This window comes from Lepisosteus platostomus, chromosome 5, assembly GCF_059453375.1.
Source record: "Lepisosteus platostomus isolate fLepPlt1 chromosome 5, fLepPlt1.hap1, whole genome shotgun sequence".
Classification (NCBI taxonomy): domain Eukaryota; kingdom Metazoa; phylum Chordata; class Actinopteri; order Semionotiformes; family Lepisosteidae; genus Lepisosteus; species Lepisosteus platostomus.
This window is the reverse complement of record NC_142615.1, coordinates 51,415,188-51,434,642: the sequence shown is the minus strand read 5'-3', so window position 1 is coordinate 51,434,642 and position 19,455 is coordinate 51,415,188. Positions and strand designations below refer to the sequence as shown.

At 40.8% G+C, this 19,455-nt stretch overlaps 2 non-coding genes across 2 annotated transcripts; both read right to left on the bottom strand.

Moving 5' to 3' along the window:
- Nucleotides 1-7,446: 7,446 nt before the first annotated feature.
- Nucleotides 7,447-7,519, bottom strand: trnak-uuu (transfer RNA lysine (anticodon UUU)). Its single transcript has one exon. It is a non-coding gene; the product is annotated as a tRNA-Lys (tRNA).
- Nucleotides 7,520-8,610: 1,091 nt separating this feature from the next.
- trnaa-ugc (transfer RNA alanine (anticodon UGC)) lies at nt 8,611-8,682 on the bottom strand. The gene has a single exon. It is a non-coding gene; the product is annotated as a tRNA-Ala (tRNA).
- Nucleotides 8,683-19,455: the final 10,773 nt, after the last annotated feature.

Genomic DNA, 19,455 nt, shown 5'->3' with positions numbered 1-19,455 from the left:
AGGGTTCAGTACTGGCGTTGTTCTAATTAGCACGAACTGCACAGGCTGAATCAGACCATTTCAAATAGTCTGATCAGTGTAGGACAAGTTAATGAAGAATTATTACTTAGTCTGTCTCTTGTTTGTATATAAATGAATGTCTCTGACAACTTAATGTTAGTTTTTAATTTAGTTTTAGTTTTACGATGTAGGTCAGGCGTTGACATATGCACAAGCACACGAAATGTCTCACTCCTGATTCAGCTCATGCTCCATACGAGTGAAGCGATTCCTCCTGCTTCTCGTACAACCATATCAGAACAGAAGCCCGTGTCACCCCGCTCTGATTCAAGAGCGACTCACATCTTGACAGGATGCCTGACATGAAGGGGGGGGGGGAAGGGTGCAGCCAGAGGGCGCTCCTTCTCTGTCCTGTCCCTAGTTTCCAGCCTGCTGTCCTTCCTGTCCCTCTCTTTCCCTTGGGCTATATATTTCCGGGTCTTGCACTCTGTCCTCGCTCAGCATTGACGTTCGGATGTCCTGAGACCCGCCTAGCACCAGGGCGCCCCACGTCCGCTCCCTGAGGGCACAGGTTTCTATACGGCATTCCTGAACTCTTTGCACTAATGAGCCCGGGCCTTTTTCCAGTCTCGCCTCTACGCATATGGGTCTTTTTCCGCTCTCCTACTCCCCATGGTTAGTCCCTTTGGACGTCCGTGACAGGTGCCCCTTTGGAATAGTTGTCAGAAAATGTGAGAAAAGGAAAGTTATGTACAGTAAGCTCTCACACACAGCTCTCAAACACAGCATTAGAGATTGGAATCTGTAAAAAAAAACTACCCGTCTCCCCTGCATTTAACGGTGCTGTTGTTTTTATTTTACATATTGTTAGCATTTTAATGAATTGTTAAAAGATTTATACACAAATAGCTAAATACGAAACGTAAAAAACCCAACTGTAAGCAATTGACCATTCATATTCCTGAATTTTAAATCCCTGTGTTTATCTGTGTCCAAGTGCCTGGTGCAGCTATTTTGAAAGCATACCTCAAGGAGGACTTTACACGCAGTCTGGGGGTATTTTCTCCTTTTACATTTTTGCGATTTTATATCGAACCTGGTATACTCCCAAAAGTGCACAGTAGCTTGTACTGTGTGCCCTGTTTGCCTTTGTAAGCATTTGTTTAAAAAATAAGTTCACAATACGATAAAACAGAGAAAGCACAAACTTAATAATATAACGATTCAAAATCAAAACCAAATCATAAAGTCAATTAAGTACCTAACTTTTGAAAACAGACAACACTTTATCTACAAAAAACTTGACATTTGTATCTATTTTTGAATTACAAAGCAGACAGAGCAGTCCCTGAAAGACCAGAAAGACCAGATTTGTTAAAATCCCTTGTACCAATTTAGATTGATCTTGATCAGAACACGACCATCAGACGTGAGGAGGAATTCGGAACAGGAGCCTCTGCTTCATCGTTTATTGAGCTTCTGATCAACGTCTGAGTGAAAGTTATTTATTGTCTTTGATTAAAGTACGCAAAAGGCACCTGCGTACAACTTTTAACTCATAAATTCATCGTACATTTATATCCCATCAATATTAGCAATGTTATCTTTACCTAGCACTAAATGTAGCTCTAAATAAATGCAAATTTTAAAAAACATGTAAAAATAAATGCTATTCCGTATATTGTAACTTTGTGGTATTTAGAATTTTTATCTGAGGATGCAGGGGAAAGTATTAAACAACTGTGAAAGAATCTCGAATTTTAATACAATTTCGATAAAAAGAAAACCAAAATCCGTAAGATGGAAAGATTTGATTTGAACCGATGTTCGCAGCTCAATAATCCATTCGTCCTCGAAAGAAGCAAAGGTTAGTATGTTTTGAGTGTCACCATGATCCTCTTCTCAATCCAAACGAAAGGTTTTATGTGATCCTGATCTCACTAGAAAAAGAGTCAATTTCCGCCTGCAATGACATCCTTCAAATGTTTTATAAGAACTCTGGACGTGTATAGAGTAGAAGCCTGGTCCATTTCTTCTACTAAACGAGACTATGGGAGTGAGTATTTTGATGTCGAACTGGGATTTAAATAAAGAGGAACACTACACTACATTGGGCTACGCGTGTGACAAAACGTTTATTTTCCGACCTCTCGATAGCTCAGTTGCTAGCTCTTAAGACTGTAGAAAAAAACAGCGAGTATTTCTTATTTCCCTGGTCTGAATCCAGTTTGAAGGATGGTGTTTTCTTGTTCCTTAATCAAAAAGTGAAAATTGCGAATTTGTCTTTCACTTTGACGTTCACCCGAAAGCTCAGTATACAAAGAAGTAGAGGCTCCTGTTCTGAATAATCCTCATGTCTGATTGTTTTGCTTAGACCTTTAAAATGTACACTGTGGTGTTTGCTCTTTCTAACACAATTAAAAAGCCGCCGACAAACTTACCGATCAGGAATTACCGGGGTAAAGTTAGCTCGAAGTTCGAAAACGATTTTGGCACGCCTGTAGCGCTTTCACGAAACCTCTTAGAGTTGCGAGAATGCTTGTTTTGTGTATAAAATACATTGTGGATGCTTTCTCAGCCTTTACTTTTTCGTTTTTATGACATTTTTTTGACCAAGCACGAATATGCTTTTGTCCATATCTTCGCAATGGAAGCACAGAACGCCGTCAAACCAAATGCATTTTAAAGACCACGACTTGTGGATATTTCCACACTCTTTACATCAAACTATCAGTGAGCTAATTATCTTTTTTTAAACCTCCGGTTTTTCATCGATGCGTAATTACGCACGAACTGGAACCCGGGGGACCGCTGTGTGCACACGTTCACAACGCGAGAAATACTGTTCAATACGGCTTCGTGCGAAAAACCCGTATATGACCATAGGAAGCAGAACAGCGCAGTCTCCCATTACCCAGACTGTAAGCACGGGAATAAAGCTTTGTTTGATTTCTGAAACCCTTCCTTTACGCCCTGTTTTCATTCAGGTAAGGGTCAACTATATTGAAAATACTACTGACAGCAGGAATATTAAAATATTCTTTACTCAGCAGCTTATTAAAAACAGCTCCCATGATGTTCAAACCGATTTTTTACACAGAACACTGACACAGCTTTGCATTCTGAATCTCTTTGCTTTTATTTAATATGGCACAATGCACTGGGATAGGGGTATTCTGTTCACAAACCAATAGCATTTAAACCACAGCACCCACAATGCTGCAAGTGTTTTGCACACTAAGCAGGTCCTCTGACTTTTCCCAGCTTTGTTTTGGGTTGTGGAACCTTTCTTTATATTTTTTAGGATTTTCTGAAGATAACACTACAGGTAATACACTGGGACAGGTGGGTCATCTTCATGGCTCAATAGCATTTCAAATACAGCACCCACACTGCTGTACCCAAGTGTTTTACACACCAGACAGGCCCCCGAACCTCATACAACCTTGCTGTGGCTGTGGCCCCTTTCTTTAATTTTTTTATGATTTTTTGAAGATAACACTACAGGTAATACACTGGGATAGGTGGGTCGTCTTCATGGCTCAATAGCATTTCAAATACAGCACCCACACTGCTGAAACCAAGTGTTTTACACACCAGACAGGCCCCCTAACTTTATATAACCTTGCTGTGGCTGTGGCCCCTTTCTTTAATTTTTTATGATTTTTTGAAGATAACACTACAGGTAATACACTGGGATAGGTGGGTCGTCTTCATGGCTCAATAGCATTTCAAATACAGCACCCACAGTGCTGAAACCAAGTGTTTTACACACCAGACAGCCCCCAGAACCTTATACAACCTTTCTGTGGTTGTGGCCCCTTTCTTTATTTTTTTAATAAGAATTTTAGTTTTTCAATATGGCACCATTAGACAGGCGGTACATGGGGATTGGGGGGTGCTATTCATGAGTCAATAGCTCTTCAAGCACAACAGCCACAGTGCTGCAACCAGGTGTTTTACACCAGACATTTCCCCTAACCTTATACAACCTCGCTTTGAGTTGTGGAACATTTATTTATTTTTTAATTGTTTTTTTGACTGTAATCAAGTGTTGTGCTCACTAGGCAGGACTCCTGACCTTTCACAGTCATGCTTTGTTGTGTGCAACTTTAATTATCTTTTTAGGATTTTTTGAACATGGCAACTTCCACCGAGACGGGTGGGGGGTGTGGGGGTGCTCTTCAATAGCTTTTTCATCTATACACACAAACGGATGTAACCAAGACACTCAGAACCTGTCACGCAGGGGCTGACTGCTGAGGATAGGGATCCAATGCGGTGCCCTTGGTAGGGTTGGCGCGAGACGCAGGCGTAGTCGGAGTAAACAGGCAGGGGCCCGAGTCCGGGAAGGCGTAGTACAGGCGTAGGCACAGAATCGACAGGCGAAGGCGTAGTCGAGGGACTGGCAGGGGTCGGAGTCCGGGAAGGCGTAGAAGTTGCGTCGGTAGGCAGAGGCGTAAATGAAGAGACAGGCTGGGGTCAGGATCCGAGAAAGCGTAAAACAGGCGAAGGTACAAAATCGAGTGGCTAAAGCAGTTGTCGGAAAAGCGGGGTCGAGGTCCAGGGGAGAAGTCATAGTAAGGCAAAGGCGTAGTTAGTAGGTAAGCTCCGGGAGAGAATCTCAATCGTGAGCAATGACCGGGGGACAGATGAGGGTTTAAGTAGAGGACTGATTGACATGTGCACGTTTGGTATGGGGAGAGCTCGAGGGAATGCGGGAGCGCTTGCCTGCGTGAGGGAGATTCATGACAGAACCAACAGAATCAACCTGAACTCATAGAAAAACAAGAATGCCCCCGAGACACCTGAATCCCCCTCCTGGACCACTCTGGTATCAACACCCCCAAACCCATCCATACCAGCTTACAAGATTCAGAATCCGTGCAACCCTCCAACCTGGACCAAGAGCAGGATGGGACAAGAACCTGCACCACACTACGTACACAGGTTTGTATTTTTGGCTGAAGATGAAAATGTCTAACATAGATTGTTTTGGTTCTAGCAAACAATAAAAATAGTTGTTAAAATCCAAACACACATAATGAGATCACTCTCTGTCAGTATGTGTAACATTCTGGGTCTGGGCTCCTCTGTATTTGGGCTAAAGAGAGTTCAACAACATTTATTAAATGCACTGACATCATAATCTGACAAGATCCATTGTTTAGGGGAGACTTGACCACCCACTGTCCCCCTGGTATCGTGAAGCTCATTGTCCTTTAGCTTTCCAAAACCAGAATCACTTGGGACTCCGGGGGGATCGGTGTATGCAAAATATGAATTCCTTATGCAAGAAATTGTATATGGTCAATATAGCGATCATATCTTATCAGCAGATGGTAATCTCCAAGGAACAAGTAATAGGTTTATTCCATGCTGAAAAATGATCAAATGATTGATGAACCCAAGTGATTTGAAAGAAATGTTAAACAACTCAAAGCGAGGTTGTATAAGGTTAGGGGAGCTGTCTGGTGTGTAAAACACCTGGTTGCAGCACTGTGGCTGTTGTGCTTGAAGAGCTATTGACTCGTGAAGAGCATGATGTACTATCCCCATGTACCGCCTGTCTAATGGTGCCATATTGAAAAACTCATAAAAAATAAAGAAAGGGGCCATAACCACAGCAAGGTTGTATAAGGTTCTGGGGGCTGTCTGGTGTGTAAAACACCTGGTTTCAGTAGTGTGGCTGTTGTATTTGAAATGCTATTGAGCCATGAAGATGACCCACCTGTCCCAGTGTATTACATGTAGTGTTATCTTCAGAAAATCATAAAAAAATAAAGAAAGGGGCCACAGCCACAGCAAGGTTGTACGAGGTTCGGGGGCCTGTCTGGTGTGTAAAACACTTGGTTTCAGCAGTGTGGGTGCTGTATTTGAAATGCTATTGAGCCATGAAGACAACCCACCCATCCCACCTGTAGTGTTATCTTCAGAAAATCATAAAAAAATAAAGGTTCCATAACCCAAAACAAAGCTGGGAATAGTCAGATGACCTGCTTAGTGTGCGAAACACTTACCTGCAGCATTGTGGGTGCTGTGGTTTAAATGCTATTGGTTTGTGAACAGAATACCCCTATCCCAGTGCATTGTGCCACATTAAATAAAAGCAAGAGAAAAAGAGATTCAGAACACAAAGCTGTGTCAGTGTTCTGTGTAAAAAATCGGTTTGAACATCATGGGAGCTGTTTTTAATAAGCTGCTGAGTAAAGAATATTTTAATCTTCCTGCTGTCAGTAGTATTTTCAATATAGTTGACCCTTACCTGAATGAAAACAGGACGTAAAGGAAGGGTTTCAGAAATCAAACAAAGCTTTATTCCCGTGCTTACAGTCTGAGTAATTGGAGACTGCGCTATTCTGTTGCCTATGGTCATATACGGGTTTTTCGCATGAAGCCGTATTGAACAGTATTTCTCGCGTTGTGAACGTGTGCGCACAGCGGTCCCCCGGGTTCCAGTTCGTGCGTAATTACGCATCGATGAAAAACCGGAGGTTTAAAAAAAGATAATTAGCTCACTGATAGTTTGATGTAAAGGCTGTGGAAATATCCACAAGTCGTGGTCTTTAAAATGCTTTTGGTTTGAAGGCGTTCTGTGCTTCCATTGCGGAGATATGGACAAAAGCATATTCGTGCTTGGTCAAAAAAATGTCATAAAAACGAAAAAGTAAAGGCTGAGAAATCATCCACAATGTATTTTATACACAAAGCAAGTGTTTTTGTAACTCTAAGAGATTTCGTGAAAGCGCTACAGGCGTACCAAAATCGTTTTCGAACTTCAAGCTAACTTTACCCCGGTCAGCCACCTTGCCTGTGGTACTAAGAGCAGCGCTCAATAAAAATGATCAGAAACCGAAAGCGCTTCTTATGCGGATCAGTATATTCCGATTCCACTGGTTCTGCGGAAGAAATAAGAAAAGCCGAACTCAAAGCACTGTGTTGCCATTACGGGTACTCTGCAGCTGCTTTAAGATCTACTCACACCGTGTTGCCATTAAGGCTACATAGTTAAAAAAAAAAACTTATCGTCATCTTTTTGAACGTGATTATTAGACACCCGTTAAATCTCCACCGAGGTTTCTTGAGAGATCTTCAGCGAGCGAGTATTAAAAAACTACGTCGCTTCCAACCTCTGCTGTCACTGTAAACTCGGACGTGATGTTCTGCAGAGTTGCAGTGTGCCTTTCCTCTTGTCGTATTCAAGAGTACTCACTGTGTGAGCTCCTCACTGCGTGTTCTGTACTCTACTGTGATTTAATTTAGATGATTACGTGGAATAGAGTGACAAGATCTACTTGAACATTTTCGGTTTGTGAAATGAAACACTAAATACACTACTGTAAATACAAGTAATGGACATTTAAAATAACCACAGTACAGCTAGAACAGTGAAAGATAAAAGACTATTTAGAATGACATTCACAATAGATTTAAGAACAACACATCCGCCCGAACAGGGACTTGAACCCTGGGCCCTCAGATTAAAAGTCTGATGGTCTACCGACTGAGCTATCCGGGCTCTGAAAGAAAATCGACACTGTCGGGATCCTCGCAAGTCACGTGTCTCTTGTTCCGAAGAGCAGTCATACCTGACCCGTCTGGAATGACCACTGACAGACTTTATCATGAAGCGACGGCATCACTCCCAGTAGAATGAGTGAGAAATACAGCATGACATGGGTAGTTAAGGGGCTCCCACAATCCATCTTTCCTCACATTACTGATTTTTTTCAATAGCATTTGGACCTTTTTTCACATTCAGATTTTTTTCTCATTTAATAAAATCTTTTAATCAACAACATTAAAAAGAAAACAAATGGAACATTTTTTGGAACAATAATTAAAAAAAAAATCTTTCAATGCCTTGGTTGTATACGTGTGCACACCCTTTATAAAGGGAGTTGCAACAGTGCTGAAATGTAAAGAGCATTTCTGTAGAGAAAACAGCATTTTTTCTGCCTTGATGTTAAGCTTAGGGAGCCTGTCTTTTAGAAATTCTATTTCTTCACACCCTGCACAGCCTCCCGACAGACTAACGAATATTTTTGGGAGAAATTGGCTCACACACCGGAAGACACTAACGTTTATATACGTTAGAGTATGTGAATAACAGTTTAACCGAAAAAGTTTGTAATTGTGATTTTGTTAAAATTTAATAAATCGTCTATCATCAGTAAGTAATTATTAAGAAATTGTTTTATTTCATAAACTATAAGACAATTTAGAGAGTTTATAGGTCATAAACGTCGCTTATGTTCTTTTAACTCTAGCGTTCAGGATCCAAACCCAGGTGCGGACGGTTGTGTTTCTTGAATCTCTTGTAATCATCAAAAGTCGATGTGTAGTCCTTCAGTACTTTCTCGAGTTGTGCCATGGATATTTTATACGATCAATACTTGTCATGCTCTTTTGCATTTTCCTTAACTAAATTAGTTCAAATAATTTAGGATTTAACAGAACTAAATGAGGTACATTTAAAACAGCAGCGCAACTCTGCAGCACGTCGAGTGTGCCTGCATTTAATTGTGTAAACCTGGCTCTCTCTGAACACGAGCAAAGAGTTCTCACTCAACAGAAGATTGCGATGTGAGTACTGTAATATAAAGCACCTGGTGATGCCAGGGATTGAACCCGGGACCTCATACATGCAAAGCATGCACTCTATCACTGAGCTACATCCCCGATGAAAAAGTTTATGGAACAGACTTAGAGATGTGCAAATGCTCACTGATCACACCACTCACGAAGAATGCCTGCAGTTTCCCACTTTCGCGTTTCTTCTACTACAGAGTAAATTCATAGGAATGAAAAAATAAGGAAGGAAAAATAATCGCATCGAAGCTTCAAGAGGCTGGGCACAAATTAATCTGTTATTTTTGCATCCAGTTACATGGGCGACGGTGGTTGATTCCCAGACGGGGGAGTGCTTTTTTTTCTACCTCCTTACTCGACTGTCCTTCAATTCTATTTTATTTGAAACCTATTTGCATCTTTTAAGTGCTCTTGATTAAACTATGCATAGAAAAACAGCAGTACTGATGATTTAACGTAAAAGGGTGAAACAACGCCCCAACCACAGGAATGGTAACAGGAAGGATCGTGTTCTTATTTAATATGTCCTTTTGAGATGTCTTGTCAATGCACACAGGCGGTAGAGCTGAATAATTTACTTTTAGTTCTTTCTATACCAGGAAGAAAGGAGCAGACTTTAACTTTAAGAGGCAAAAATGACACCTTGTCAAAGCTAATATTTATTAAAATGACATTACAACAAAAGAGTGGAGCCTTGAGTGAATAAAGCCTTGAGTGGAGCCTTGAACTTTCATTGGATGTCTGTGTCTCCATAACTTTGTAGGTGAGAGAGAGGATTGTGATAATTTGCAGGTGCTTCTCGGGAGTGCGTTGGTGGTACAGGCGCCTTCCAAATAATTGAGTCAGTTTTTTAATCCCAGCCAGTGCAAACCCAAATCTTTTCAAGATAATCTGTGGTCCGCTAACACATCTTTTGAAACACTACAACAGGTAACACCCCGTGTGAAACATCATGAGCATCTATTAAACCTCTCTACCTACCCGTTCCTCACAGAGACATGACGAGGGTCTAAAGGGACATTTTGAGCCGTAGAAACATTTTAGCATTCCGTACTTTCCTGTGCAGTCAGGCCAGTTCCACTTTAACTGCGCCCGACAACGGAGGTCGTTTTGAAAACTACGAGAGTAAAGGAAGAGTAAAGGATTGGAAGCTAAGGAGTTTCAGGTCTGTGTTTTTATTATAGGTTCTCAAATCTGAATACCTTTTCAAGAAGTATTTCAGAATCCCAGTCAAATCCAGTACGAATGCTGCATAGATCTGCATTGTACAATTAGTATACTGTTTGTCCGTTGAATCAAACACGCCTTATGAAGCATTTCTAAAACAGGAGAGATTGTTAGGGAATGCGTCTTCCTGTAAAAATAAAATGACTTCAAGGGCACTATAAGCAGAGGTGCTCTACAGAAGAACTATAGCCAGAGATGCCAAAGAGGTCGAGATTTCACCACGTGAGAGAAAGCATCTCAGAAAACGAAGTTGCGGTCATTTCCACGCCTCATAAAACCACTAGGTCAAACAACAAGAGCTGAAGAGCCGCTGTTGAGAGTAACACGGCCGAGCGCTCTAAGGAGCTGGCTTAAACCTCCAGCCTCTTCAGGAGCATCTGTTGGAGTCACACTGCTACAGTGTATCGCCTTGTTAAGTATCCCTTTTATTGTTGTTGCTACCTCCAGGCGATGTAAACCAGATTCAGAAAAAAAATAATTTGAACAACATTATTCCCACGTTTTTTCGAAGGTGCGGTGGCCAAGTGGTAAGGCGTCAGTCTCGTAAATTGACGATCGTTTTATCAAACCCCACCCGTGCCTATTTCGAAGTCTTCAAAAAAACTTGCAATGTAGGAGTCTCAATAGTAAGAGAACATAACTATCGCCAGTGATTAGTATCCGTGCATATCCTGCCTTGTTTTTTAGTCGACAAAGCTTGTCTCTCTTCACACCCATCTTCTGAATGATCGCCTCAGCATTGGGAAGGAACGTGCGCTTGGTACAGCCCCTGACTCCATGGTCTGATCACAAACAGATCTGGTGAGCTGTCAGTCCAGGTTGGAAGTAACGTTCGAAAGCACTAAAAATCTGACTTAGGAACGAGAAGACCGTGTTTTTTTAAACGAGTAAACGATAAAATAATATACTGCCTGCAAGACTATGTCAAGTTCAAGTTCAAGTTTATTGTCATTATACTCATACATAGGTATAAGGTATAACGAAATGCTATTTAGCTAGCTCTCGGACATAAGTAGTACAAAGAAAAAAAACACAACAACAATACAATTGTATAACAAAAGAAAGACAGAGACAACAGCCGATGTGCAAAAAACAACAACAGGCAGTGTGCAAAACAACAAAAAGGTAACAGGTTATGTGCAAAAACATGCATCAAAAGAATGAAATAAAGGGATAGAAATGATGGGGAGTGAGCTTTTGACATGTATGGTAGAGGTAAATGTTCAATGTGTGTTTGGGTTTTTGGTAAGAAAGAAGCAATCAGCACACATTTTTTTCAGGATAGTCGAGCAGTTTAAAACAGCAAATTCACAACTTCGTGTCTTTTAAGCTTTGTGTTTCACTCTCCAAATAGACGCACGGGTTCAAATCCCACTCCCGACAATCAGGCGTTTTACCCTGTCTTTTTTACCTGCCTTTACACTGTTTCAGTCTTGTTGTGCTCGCTGACAATCACAGTACGAGGAAAACGGAGAAACTGCTTAGCAAAAACATAACGGACAGAAAAAAGCTTCGTAAACACGTGAATGTGATTAGCAGCAGTAAGGTATGCATTCAAATGTTTAAGGCAGATTTATAAAAGCAGCAGAAGAAAGGTGCAGCCTTTGTGAGAATTCGCGGGTTTTTATGCTGCTTGGACTTCTTTCAAGCCTATGAATTGACCCCCGTTTTATTTTCATTTTCAAACTTCAGAACCGAATAACAAAAAGGTTTCATGTGTGACAGCATTCCGTTGCAAATACCGTTTCCACGATGTATTCAGCGACGGGAATGAAATGTTTTAGTGCTGGCTCAAATGCGAGGAATTTCAGAAAAACCTGGAAAAGCAACGCCTGCAGTAAATGACAAATCTAAAGCGTGTAGTCAGCATGAACAGAACAACGCAATGCTCTGTAAAAACGATCTGAAGCCGCAATTACTCTTTTATCTCGGGCAGTTCATTCCGATACGATGTTTCCGCAGAATAAATGAAATGCCGAACTCCAAACATGTTGTTGTCATTATTGTTACTCCTGCTGCTGTAGTTTTAAGCTTTAATCAGTGGGTATGTAATGTTGTAAAGGGGCTGGACTGCTTTGTTCAGTCCAAATTCCACTATGTGAATTTATGCTTTTTTAATATAAGCATTAACAATACAATGCGTGCTCAAAAACCGTTACTTATTAGTTTAAGAAGCGGCAGTGTTTTGACAAACTGTGGTATTCGAACAGTAAATGCTGAAGTGTTTAATACTTGCTTGTGAGCAGATCTCCCTCGATTTAGACAAACTCTTGTTCGGCCGATGATTTCAGATCAAAATCTGAATCAAGTGGAAAGAAAGCTGAATTACGCTGGGTACTGGGTATCACTGTTACGCCATCAGGTCATGCTAGGAGGATTGGGGGGATGAAATTGACACAGAGGGACCCAATGTGGGGGCTGAACCCACAGTTCTGAGATTAAGAGATTCTTGCTCTATGGACTGCGCCTATATAACTCTTGTGCTCCAGCAGTAATGTTTCTGGGTGTGGATGAACATGACATAATAGACTGACAGCAGGAACACGTGGCCCACAGGCAGTGACAGTATCGCTATATTTGGTTGCAGTATATTGTGTTGAGAGCAGCAATAACTTTCCTGCAGAGATGGGAGTGCCTTTAATAAAGCTCTTTCAATCAGACAGAATAACAGGAACTGACCTAAAGTTTCGGCTGTGGATCCATCTCCACATGGGGGAAAGAGACAGTAAAATAGCGATGAAGAAACAGAAAGATTTGTGCTCGCTGCAAAGTAGGAAAGAGGTGGTCAGACACATAAAACAGCTTGGTGATAATTTGCAGCGACAGTTTTATGTTATTTAGTACACGGATTTCTCTTCATGTTCCTTAAGATGTGTAATTTGTATGTTGGTTGTATGAGAACAGTTTCTTCTCAAGTCCTGTCAATTGACAGTGGAGAGCTAGCTGGTGCACATCTTCAAGAAGACTCTCTTTAAGGCAATTACAATTTTCTCGAACAAATCTGTGTCATATATTTTTTAAATAGTTTAGCTAATGAGCAACGAGAGTATAAATGAATTCTCCCAACCTCCATTCGAAGATAAAACTCCATGTGCGAGTCTAAATTTCCTTGAAGCTACTGATGTTCGTCATTATTGGACATTCCCGGTGATATTGACTAAGGAGCTCAATTTTGACGTGTCGTAGTTCAACATGTGCAAAACACTCGTATCCCCTGCAAATATCGGCAAGGTCAGTGATATTCTCAACAATTTGTGCCATTGCAATTCGTGCAATTCGTGCCATACTTTTTCGAAATGTATTCTGACATGCCAGGATCAGAGAGTCATATTTAAAAAATCTGGTGCATTAAAATTTCTTGTACTTCAGGATTTTGATAGTCTGTTACATTGTCTTTCACACGGCGGTGTCAGAACTGTGAGACATTTTCATAATCGGGGGGAAGGCTGTAGCAATAAGCAGAAAGTGCAATCACCTTTTCCCAGTGTAAGTCCGTGTTGTGGTGAGTTTTTAAAATTGGTTTGCGATTTTCTGAAATATATTCCATACAAAAATATAATTTGGACAGTCGCTATTTGGATATTCCCTTTCAGTGAAGATGTCTACAGTATTCCAGCCGGATTAGTACTGATTGAAGAGAGCCATCTACAGGCGAAAGGTGACATAACATCACAGCAGCACCATTTAAGGTGGAACGAAAAACACGCATAAGAAGCTGGTGAATAAGAAGCTACTGTAACTTCAGCCTCGTAGCAGACCCTGGGAGGCACGCTCAAAATAATCATCTTTCCCAGTACTTCAGAGTCATATTTAGATCGCTTTACTGCAATTTTATTTGATTGATGGGAGATGTGAAGCCATCGAGCCTGTACTGCGCTTTCACATTGAAATTGAAGCCATTTCTCCTGCTTTCTCTCAGTGTCCGGGCTGCAATTGCGTGTAAAGGAGGCGACTTTAAAATGAAACGTGTAATCACCTTACAGAGGGTCTTCACGACGGGGTGCGTCAGCTAGTTCTCCATTATTGTCAGTTTACTGGACTTCTGAAGAAACCTATCTACAACGAAGATACAAACTGCACAGTTTAAGGCACATGAAGAGAAATCTGTTTGCTGATTGACTCAAAAAATGTCGATACAAATAATCTGCCAGGCTGATTTACTTGTCCGACCACCTCCCTCCGTCCCCCTTTGCTGTTAGCACAATTCTTTCAGTTTCTTTTCTTGTATTTTCCTTGCTATTTCAGTGTTCCCCATGTATAGATGGATCCACAACCGAAACCGTTTTCACCCTGTTCCTACGCACCTTGCACAGTTCCAGTGGCGCAATCGGTCAGCGTGCGGTACTTATACAGTAGTGCACAGCGGAGTCATGCCGAGGTTGTGAGTTCAAGCCTCACCTAGTGTCTTTAGCTACTGAAAGCAACTGTTAAGTTTAGATACTATCAGGTATCTGATGAAGATAAATTAACATCAAACGAAGAAGTAAAGGTTTACTTCGAGTCACAATCAAATAAGGCTCCGCAGCTGAAACATTGTGTTTCCTTCTCTTTTCAGCATGGAATAAACCTTGACTTTTTCCTTTGAAGCCCATGCATGCTGACGCAGCTCCCTACTTAAATTACCATCAGCTGTGTATCTCCAGCTGACCTGTACACAAATATATGAGAGAGGTCTACTGAGACGAGAGGAGCACTGAAGACTTGAAAAAGCTCTCGCATTAGACTCTGTGTTTTTGTTGTTCCCCAGATTTGTTTTTAATGTTCTTTTTCTTTTGAAATTGTTGCGTTTGTTTGTTTTTTTTTTCGTAGTTGTTAGACAACTACCGGGATTTACCTAGGTTCCTGGAAGACTTCTTGTTTTGTGTTTGTTGTATTTTCGGGTTACAACAATTGTTTTTTTCTATTGATAGGACCCCACGCATTACTATGGGAGTAGTTAACATTAGTTCTTACATTGTACAGTACCTGAAATTACCACATAAACTACTACTCTGTTTCCTTTTTTTTGACAGGCACAAGTGAAGTTTGTTTTTCCTTGCTGCTGATTGGTAGCTACAATGGGTCAATTGCAATAAACTTATATTCAATAAACTCCGCTGAAATTTGTCAGCAACTCTGTACTAAACCTGTTCTCAATTGCAACAAACCTAAAATAACAGCTGCTGCCCGTTAGATGTTACTGCATTAGGAGTCTAGCTTAAACCACCTCTTCATAGGTTTTAAGCTACTCAGTAGCGGACTAAGCAGAACAATCGATCACATTAGAACTGTCTTGAATGTAATGGAAATAATGTACTCATTAAGTAACAAGCTTATGCACCACTTGCTTGAAAATTATTATTATATTTAACTAAAATTGCTTTCCAGACACCACAAATATTCACAATGAATGTTATCATTACACGTATTTACTAATAAAAGTGTTATTTATTAATAATTATGTATATGTTCCATGTATATTTTTATTAGTAGCTGTATTACAAGTAATGCATATACAGTCTTTATTATAGTTAGTTTTCAGTTATCCTGGGGAGGGAAGAGAATGGAAATTAAGGAAATAAAAATTTAAAGGGCTTTTAAGTCTTCAATGTGTTCTGTCATAGCTGTGTGTTGTCACATCTGGGTGTTAGTTTAGTATATTTGTTGTATTATTTATTGTGATTTAACACTACACTTGTGTTTCTCAGGAGAAAGCAGTAAGATTTTGTTTTATTTGAGGGTACAGAAAATTGTATTGTACGCCCAAATGTAAGGTTACGTTAAGAAAACATTATTGTTACCTTTTGCAACGTTATTTATTTAAGACGGTTCTTCAGAATAGTGTCCCTTACGTATCTGTGACTGTGGTCCAACAATAACGGTGCTGAAATAGCCGGAATGTGTGGGAAGAAGATGGAGATGGAACAGGAGGCTTATTCAGTCGATAGAAAGGTTGTATAGGACTGAACACACTACGGTTATGGTATTGGGTTTAAGAGCATTACGATCCTACAGTCTCCTGATCCGTAATCAGATGCGTTATCCAATGCACCACTGGCCCTTGTACCGCATTCCTCAAGTGCACCACTATGAGCTTGCGCCGCTACAATAATAAATCGCCCCAGTCCAAATTTTCTCAATTAGGTGTACGTTTTCTATGTGTATTTAGTTAAACAGTCTTTCATTTTGTCTGTTTTAAAAATTGCATCTCTTTAAAACAGACAAACGAGTTTATGTGTCGCGCTGAAATTCACACATGAGGGAATTCAAACGAAAGAAATCACAGAAAAGATATCGCGCTTAAAAAGAAATCCAGAATGGAGATGCTGGTGATAGAAAACGATGCATGAGATGCTTTACCTCTGAACTAAACTCGGCTCTTTAATTGTGTTAGGAAGAGTGAATAGCCAACAGTGTACATTTTAAAAATCAAAGCAAGACAATGAGACACGAAGAGAATTCGGAACACGAGCCTCTCTTTCATTGTTTAATGAGCTTTTAATGAACGCCTAAGTGAAAGACAAATTCACTATTTTCACTTTGTGATTAAAAAACACTTTTATCACGTTAAGCACTCCTGATGGTGTCGAATAGTTCTCTTTTCTACCCTCATCATTTGAGGATCCCCAGCTAAAATATCTTTTTAAACTACAACAAAATTGCAATATTTTGAATACTATTTAAGTTTACATAGTCACATTCCCGTGATATTGACTTAGGCGCTCAATTATTAACTTCTTGTAGTTTGACTTGTGCCAAAAGTTTGAAATCTCTGCAACTATCAGGATGCTTAAGGACATCCAAAGAAACCCCATCACATTTAGGGGAGACGGTGTTGAGGTCGGATTAATTTGAAATGCGTCTCTGGGGACTTTTGATTTACCAACGTTATGTTTAACTGAAGGATACGCTGACTGACTGTGCCATAGAAACTAACGCACATCACCTTTCTTCTACATTCACAGGTTTTTGGCTAAAGACAAAAAAATCTTTTTCGTTTCCTTGCCAGCTGGCAGTAATTCCTCTGCACTGACAAAACAGATGAGTATTTTATCTTTTGCAATTTGTATGGATTTTTTTAAAAACAAGTTGCTCCAAAAATTAAATGAACACTTCCATTAAATTTAATGTAGAAGCATGTTGCTGTCCATAATGATAAACTGTGTGGCAAGACAGGCACCACTGGGACTCAACCCCAGGATCTCCTGTTTACTAGGCAGGCGCTTTAACCAACTAAGCCACAGCATTCTCGCATCCTAGTGTTAATCCTGCATCAGCAGGGTCAGCTTGTCGGCACGCCCGTCTCCATTTGGTGGTTTGAGCTGACGTTGCCATGACGTTGCCATTAAATGCGACCGAGAATACTCCAACCAGAGAACTAAGCCATGGCATTGGCATCAGATATCCCTTTTACAGCCACTTGGACACATCTCAATTGCTCTGAGACACCTGCATTCAGTGTGCGCTGAGCCTGCTCGCTGAGCAAGTGACGAGAAATGGCTTATGTCAAAGGAGTTCAATATGCTTTTTATGTTCAATGGGCTGTCCACTACAGCTAACACTGAAGCGCAGCACAGGCTCTGTGGTTTGACATCTCACAAGGTAAATGTTGAAATTGTAGGTGGAAGAGGAAAATTACCCTTGAGTATGGGGAAAGAGGCCAACTCATGTCCGGAGGGGGATAAAGTGTGTATGGAGGTGGCCTAGTGGTTAAAGCACTCTCCTCTTAGTACATGATACTCTGCACAAGTAGGTTTGAACCCCATCCTCCTCGAGGAAGGGCTTTGACACATTTTGACCTTTTTAAACTTGGTGTGCTTTCGTTTCGTTTCTTCACTCCTGTACTACAGCAATAATATTTCTATAGGTGTATGATCATGGTAGGCTGACAGCAGGAACATGTGGCCCACAAACAGTGACAATATCAGAGGTGTCTGCAGTGTGTTGGTTTGTGAGCAATGATAAAATAACTTGACATGGAAGCAGGTGTGCCTGCATTAATACAGCTCCATTGAGAGGAAAAAGTAACACAAGAACCAACTTAAATTCAACAGCACGTTTCTGCAGCTGAAAACGGAACCTACTCCACGTGATGATTGAGCTCACAACCTTGGTATGACTCCACTACAAAAGCACCACAACCTGACCAATTGCGCTACTGGAGCAGCACAGCACAGTAGCACATTTTCCTCAGTGCACTCAAACAGTGCTTCTTCCCTAGCCTACCAGCTTCAAGACTTTTTTAAATCGATCAAAGATTCATTGGAAAAGGTTTGTCGATGGGTCAGGTGGGAATCACACCCGGATTCACTGCTTGCAAGGCAGCTATGTTCATCATTATACCCAGGACTGGCGCCAGGGGAATGATCTGTAGGGGGGGGGTCTGAAATCCTGAGGGGGGCAGTGATATTTTGGTTTAAACGGAGCCGTTGCAACCATCCAAGTGAATTCTCGTAAGCATGCCACTGATTAGTATTTCATGTTAGAAGATAACGACAAGCAATCTGGTATTTAGTGATAAAGAACAGTTCCACGTTCATCAGAACTCACGTGATTATTTTTTCCTGGAGCATCAACCATATGTGTTCATTTTTTCAACAACATCAACGGTAACGAGGATCTGAATCATTAAGAAATCATTGTAAAACCAACAGAAAGTACAAACTTCTATAACTACAGTCCTAGTTATATAACGATTGTAAGTATAAGGATAAATTACTGCAAGCCATTGGTCCACCTGAGCAAATAAGGTCATAATAATGTTGACACCCCAAAACATAGACACTATGTAACGTGCTGTTCCTGGATGGATAGCCCCCTGCACATCAAACAGTCTGATGTAGTAACTGTGAATTCGGGGTTAGTATAGTTATCTGACCATTGACAAAGTACAACTATTTTTTACGGCTCAAGTTAAGTAAGTGAAAGTGTTCAAAAACTTTTTATCCAAACCTTTTATCCAAAACTGAGGGGGGTGGAACTGTTCAGTTGAGGGGGCGATTTTGACATGCCAGTAATATTTTCACAAAACGTCCAAGAGTTACGAAAACACTTACTTTATGTATAAAGTACATTGTGTACACACTGTAAGTTCACAACGCGAGAAATACTGCTCAATATGGGATCCTGTCCAGGAATATCAGGGCTGTAAGGGGGTCAGATCTATAGATGTAGTAAACACATTAGTGGAGACAGTGTGTCTGTTCTCTGTATGAGAGCCGGACAGGAAGAATAATCTGTGGTCTGGGAAGAAGAGACCCTCGTTGGAAGAGCGACGCTTCTCACAGGAGAGAATGAAAAAAAAATCTTTTTCAGGGACGCTGATTTTTCTCCTTGGGGGAATTAAAAGCACTTACAGGGAGTGACCTTGTGGTGCAACGGTAGTGCATCTGATACCACATCAGAAGGTTGTGTGTTCAAATCATGTCGAGATTGGCTGATGTATGTTCAGGTTCAGCTGGTGCCGAACCCGGAAATTATACCATGCAGTTTGGTTTTATCTGTACACCACATAGATAATCTAAATGAAATAACAGAGCAGTACAGAACACGCATTCAGGAAATTACACAGCAAGTCACTTTGAACACGACAAGAGAAAGGGCACACTACACATCCGTGAAACATCACGTCCGACTTTAGAGACAGTTACATCACAG